The sequence below is a fragment of the Ctenocephalides felis genome, unplaced genomic scaffold (assembly GCF_003426905.1).
Source record: "Ctenocephalides felis isolate EL2017-DRISC unplaced genomic scaffold, ASM342690v1 CF-g0.4_SCAFFOLD_01492, whole genome shotgun sequence".
NCBI lineage: Eukaryota > Metazoa > Arthropoda > Insecta > Siphonaptera > Pulicidae > Ctenocephalides > Ctenocephalides felis.
This window is the reverse complement of record NW_020537646.1, coordinates 48,072,283-48,079,257: the sequence shown is the minus strand read 5'-3', so window position 1 is coordinate 48,079,257 and position 6,975 is coordinate 48,072,283.

Genomic DNA, 6,975 nt, shown 5'->3' with positions numbered 1-6,975 from the left:
TACACAACACACCATGTATCGCGTAATGTATAAAAGTATTTTCATTATTTTTTTACCAAAATAATAAAAACATTAATATTTTTTTTACCATAAAAATGTTACCGACACTCAAATCAACAATGCATGTACAATCAGGCAATTAATATACAAAAGTGTTCCTATGTGAAAATTTGAATGTACAATTATATAAATAAATTTAATAATAGTATAGTTAGTTATCATATACAACGATATAATTGCACATATCATCGCCATGATGATAATGAATAAAACATGGTATTTTGACTTATAATTTTACACTCATATTTTTTTCTATCTACTGCCATATTTTACATATTTAAGGTGGTGGTATAGGATTTGTTTTTGACTACACAAGATACTGCAATTTTTTCAATATGTTAAGTTCGTATTTTTAAATTAGAAACGAAAATACTTCATATATATTTACTGGTGACATTTCAATGCTTGTAATGTCTTAATATTAGAATTATTATTTTAGCTAGGTGGTTTTACGGTTTATGCTTTTTATTTCGTTGCTTCTCATGTATGTTCTAGTGTAATATTTTATTTTTCACGTCTAACTATTTATAAATTTTATAAATGTCAATGTCTTTCACATACACGTGCAGCACTTTTTTTTCAATTTTATGTGCTATCGCTTTTGGCTTTACAATTTATAAATTGCAATTTATGTACATGGAACAAGAAAGTTTCAGTGTTTTCGAACTAATTTATAGAACGTTTCGGATAAACGGTTTGTTTTCTTCCTCAATAATTGCTCATTAATTTTTCATATATAATTGTCAGTAACCAAATAGTTTAACAACTTGGTACGAGCGACGAGTATATTTGACGGCCGTGGAATGCCTTACACAGCCAGGCGTTGCATTTAGTGGACGTCCTTAATATGATCGAACGTTGCATACAACTTTACACAGAGAATTCTGAGCAAGAGGTAAATTTAAATTCTGTAGAGTCTTGATTAACAGGCAGAACCAGGGCCAAGCACCTAGCTAGAGCCAGTCGACAACGTCTGAGCAAATATATTTCCGTCAAATACTCTTGTGCGGCGACATCCTATGTGGAGGTGTAAATACATGTAGTTGCGATCTAATGTTTATATGACGTTTTATCACTTCGCATGGTTCGACTGTTTCTTTGAAAAGTTCTTCATGTGTGTCGATCAATTCGCTAAGTTTCCTTTCCTGGTCTTCATTGTTTCGAGGGTACACATGGGATAAAAATACTCTTTCTCCAAGTATTCAGTGAATCGTAGGTCGAATTCATTATCTTATGGTTTCGATAAATCCTCGTTACTCAGGCAGTCTTTTGTTTGAATCTGCAGTTGATCTTCGCAAACAATACAATACTAGGAATTGATCAATAGCCGCTTTTTCTGCGATGTGTACTTCGGTCGAAGTCACCATGAGGTAGTCGTCATATGGCAGGCCCTCAGGTAAATTCATCCTAAACGATACAGGCTTAAATATGTAGCAGTTTTTTTTTAAGTTTTCTTTCAGGCTTCGATATGATGCACGATATTGCTCGAATTTCCACATCTAGTACTGCTATCAACAGCCCATATCTTGTCATCTTTGGTTTGCCGCTTTTTCCTTGTTTGTGTAGATTCATCTGGCCTTTTTATTTTTTTCTTGCGTTTACAATACATTCGGGTTTTTCTGCACCAATTGCCGCAACTTCGGGTTTGCACACTGGGCATTTGCTTGTCACGTTTAGCTATAACATTTCAAAATGCTGATAGAATTTTCGGTCGGATATTTCTGTGTCTTGGCAAACAAGCTGCATTCAGTCGACTGGTGACCTTTCCTTATGCAGAATGTGCACTGACTTGCCGAATGGTCCTTGTGCTTCATATTTAACGTAAGTTATCAATCACTTATGACTGACTTTTTCTTCATTAATTCTATGGTATATCGCTATAGTAAAAATTAAAATTTTTGTTGCAAGTTTTTATTGCAATGTACAATTCTTGATAATAATTCCGCAGCTTTCAATGCCTCTTCTCTTTTAGTGCTTTTCCCCTGTTCTGCCCCCAACTTTCATAATAAAGAGTTGGTAAAATAATCACGCGAACAAGATAAGTGTGTATATGTATATATAAATATTACATACTATAAATATACAGATATTTAAATATATACTATATTTCTACTGGAGGTTTCTACTCTTACATATTCTTTACAGAACTCGTTGTCATCTTTTAGACGCATTTCTAGTGCATTTTAAGTTTCCACAGTCTTCAATGCAAAATCAAGTCAAAATCTCCTTATGCAACGACATTGATTGATTTGTCGTCAAAGACCGCTCATCTTTAATATACCGTAAAATAATAGCCATTGTGCCATTCATAGCATCAACCCCAGTAAACACAATCACAAAAAAACAACATCAAAACAACATCGCATTGCGATCTGGGACATCGCTGCGCCGAAGTCATTTTTGTTGTATAGAACGTTTATTGAGCGCAAAGTAATGTCACATTTGCGATTTTTGTCGCGACCTCAGTAGCACGTTTAATTGCATGTCGAACTGATATTGATAAAACATGAAAACAACGTAATTGTGTACATGAATTAAATATTTATTACTTTCTGTATCCATACATCCATAAATTTCGACTTTAATAATTTTTTAATTTATTAATGATAGACGATTTATTATGAAATTATTTTTATTTGATCATAATATTTAAACATATGTTTTATATATATAACATAATATGGGGGTATAGGAACAAATTAAAAAAATAATTTAGTAAAATAAATTTTAGTAATTTTATTATAAATAAATTAATCTAATAACACATCATTGATGTCTATTGACTTGCGCTTCAAAGATCTTTCATGGCGCTGTCGGGCATACCTCAACCAAGTTGAAACAATTTCTTTTAGCCCCTCTTCCGTGACTTTGGGGTGGATTTGCAATAGAACACCTATTTGAAATGTATCAATATTAATGTTATATTTATATAATATGGTGTAATGTATGATTTAATGATAATTACTTCTAAATAATCTTAAAATTTCAGTTTGATGAAGCGCCACATTATTTTTGTACCCAAACCACGAGCAGAGAATGGGAAATTCATTGGCTAACACTCTTCTGCAAAAACTTTTAATCAGTTGCCTTGGTTTGCCTTCAAGTTTTATAATGAAGGTTTTCTAAAATAATCATTAATTATTAGTTATGCAAAATTAGAGAGTGCGTGCGTATATGTAAAAATTTATAGTAGAACAACTTACAAATTCTGCACATAACTGAGAATCACTCTTGAGTCGCTTTTCTAGTGACTTAAGCTCTCCCAGTGATTTTATTGGCAACACGTAATCAAAAGAACTTGAACTATTGACGTCAAAATCAACAACCATATTCTTATCATGTTTCATGGCTTGCAGCAAGCAAACCACGTGCCCATTTAAAGTTGAAATGGCATTTTCCATCCTTCTTTGTGACTCCAATATAGTTCTAATAAGTTCTAAAACAGCAGCATATTAAAAATAAATTTTATCATATGTATGATATTTAACTAACCTTCATTGGACGTGTTGCCAATTGTTTCGACTGGAGTTACTGCCTGTTCTGCAGGCATGGCTGCCTCTTGAGCAGGCACGGCTACCTCCCCTCAAGTAGTCTCGGCTACTTCCTCCCAAGTTGAAGCGGCTCCCTACTCCCCAGCTGAAGCGGCTCCCTCCTCCCCAGCTGAAGCGGCTCCTTCCTCCCCAGCTGACGCAGCTGCTTCCTCCTTAGGCAGGTTGTAGGTAGCTATTAGAAGTACCAAGTAATTGCTTAATAAAGATGAATATTAAGATACATCTATAGATCTAAGTTTAACTTACCTGGCATTCGTATGCCTGAGTTTTCTTTTAAAAACTTAAAAGAAAACCCTTCAGCATGATCTGCAAATAAAGGATAATTTGTTAAATTCACAATATTAGTAGAGTATTATGTCAGTGTAGTACCTTCATAATCTGATTGCTCATCAGAAGATAGAGCTAGCACCTTCCTCTTCTTCTTCCTCAAACTTCTTCCCAACTCTTCAGTAGACGTATATTCCACATCTTTAGCGTGCCTCCTTGCTGACTCGTATGTATCTGAAACAAATATTATTTCGAATGAATATCACTTGACACTTTCTACCATACTCGAAACTTATCTTTACCATAAAAAGCACAGAATCGCACGTCCCTGCGCTGCCAATCACTTTTATTAAAGTCAGCCTGACGCTTCATCAGCGCCGAAACATTTTTAACATGCCTTCTTGGCCACCACGCTTTCTTTATTTCGTCGGTGTCATAATTTTTAATAATTAACCATTTGGTCGGTATCTCCGACGGAAATGTAGACACGGTTTCACCGCTACGGGTTATAATATAAACTACGGCAAATGGTTTCAGGATACTACAAAAAAAAGCAATGTCCATTGAACATGATAAGTAATTCAATCTTACTGAATAAAAAATAAATTTAAACCTGAAAATGATTAAAACAAATACATAGAAAAGTTTTTTTTTTATTGAGAAAGGTAAATAAATTAAATATTACAATAATATAATTGAATTTTAATAATTCGCTAGCGTATGATATTTAAAAAAAACTCTCCTTTAGGCAGAAGCACACAACACATTTGACACATAATAGGTTGTCAAATATCTTCCTTCCGCTTTTTTGCTCTTTATTCAATGCTTCATAAAAAGTGTTACAGTGATCAGATTTAGTTCAAATATGCGCCGTTTTGTTCGATAATCTGTTTCCATCTAGACGGCAACTTCATAATACCTCCCTCGTAGAAGCCCCCCTCCTTATTTGCGAAGAACTCGGACAGCCACTTTTCACAAGCCTCTTTTGAGTTCAACTTTACACCACCAAGGGCATTCGCCATGGACAGGAACAGGTGGTAATCACATGGCGCTATGTCCGGGCTATATGGTGGATGCGATAAAACCTCCCATCCGAGCTCCCGTAGCTTCTGACGAGTCATCAACGAAGTGTGTGGTCTGGCGTTGTCCTGGTGGAACACTACACCCTTCCTGTTGGCCAATTCTGGACGCTTCTGGTCGATCGCCTGCTTCAAGCGGTCCAGTTGTTCGCAGTAGATGGTAGAATTAAGCGTCTGGCCATATCGGAGCAGCTCATAGTGGATGATTCCCTTCCAATCCCACCAAACACACAGCAAAACCTTCCTGGCCGTGTAATAACATGTTAAACTTTTTTTCTGCTTTTTGTACAAACTGTGCATTGGCGTTGAGGATACATCTTAGACCCACCTGTATAAATTTTAACTAGTTTGTGATTTTGTGCATTTTTTAACCTATTTGGATTAGAGTCTTCAAAATTTCTTGGTAAGGGTATATTTCGGCGTTGTGTAACGTTGGGCACTTCTATTCATTCTTTTGCTACTTCATGTAGAAACCATTTATATTTCTTATTGGAATTTGTGTTTAATTTTCTATAAACTATACTAAAGCATTATATAACGCACAATTTATCAAATACATTACCATTCTTTTAGTCCATTTTTTCGTACGGCGAACTATAGAGAAGTATGAAAGATATTGATCAGCACGATCCACACCCGACATATATTTGTTATAATCTATAACGCATGGGGGTTTCCATATTTTTTCACGCGTTTTCCAATCAATATTATGGCTCTCAACCATACCAGCCGAGTGAATGGTGGAAACCATTTGGACGGTTCTTTTCGATTGCCAGCATTGTACTAAAATATCTTGGCGTCTTCTGGATATTGTCTCTCCTCGTTTTAATTTTATATTTTTAAGATCGTTAGGAAGGCCCCTATTGGTTCTTATGGTTCCGCAAACTCTTGTTTTATTTTTCAGTAATAATGAACTAGTATCAACGCTATTATAAAAATTATCCATATAAACATGGTGCCATAAATTCAAATAAGGTTCTAATAATTCTATTATTGTTGATTGCAAGCGATTGCCATCTCCACATCTACTTTTAAATTGCATATGTATCCAGATTTTGCCTCGCAAACCATTCTAATGAGAATCCCATATTTAACTATTTTTGACGCGTTATATACCTTGAATGAAAGCCGACCCCTTCAAGGCATAACACTTTCATCAAGAGATAATTCTCTCTCAGGCTTATAAATACTTCAAAATTTGGGTAGAAAATAATTTACTATGGGACGAATTTTACACAGACGATCGTTCCCATTGACATTTAGTTCGTTATCTGGAAAATGCCACGAACTCCAAATTTGCCGGGACCGATCTCTGCTCATTACCTTAGCAAAAATCGGCGTCGATATAATCTCATCTGTCGACCAATACTCATCGCGAGTTCCCTTGCGTACTCTGCCCATCAATAATAATAAACCCAACATTTTTTTTATATCTTTACAAGTAACATCTTTCCACTTTAGTGAATTTCCAGCGTGACTAAGTCTATTCAAATTTTGCATATGATAGCGATTTGTTTCTATCGCCATATGCTCTAGCAAGTCGTCTCCTATAAATAACTGTACTATATCTATTACACTACAAGTATTATTGGGAATAAAACAAACACCACTATTTCCAACGAAGGACTCAATAATTGGCACGCAATCACTTTCTACAGGCAACCAACCTGAGGACTCATCTTCACTTCCTTCCGAATCGCTCGATGAAATCGGCAAAACTCTATTTCGTTTAGTACGAAATAATAAGTCATCACTATCACTATCACTATCAAAGTCAAAGATTTGCAATATCTGATACATCAGATAAGTTATCAGCATATACTTCACTGTCAGAATAATCCATGATAAATGATAAAAATTAATTTAAAAAAATGCGAAAATATAGAAAGAAATGTTGAAGCGTTGGATGACAGAACATCAAATGATCATACTAAGAAATATATTTATATCGGCAGATTTAAGTAAACGGAAGTTTGATATTATATACACTTAAACAATTTCAAATAAAAGAAATTGAA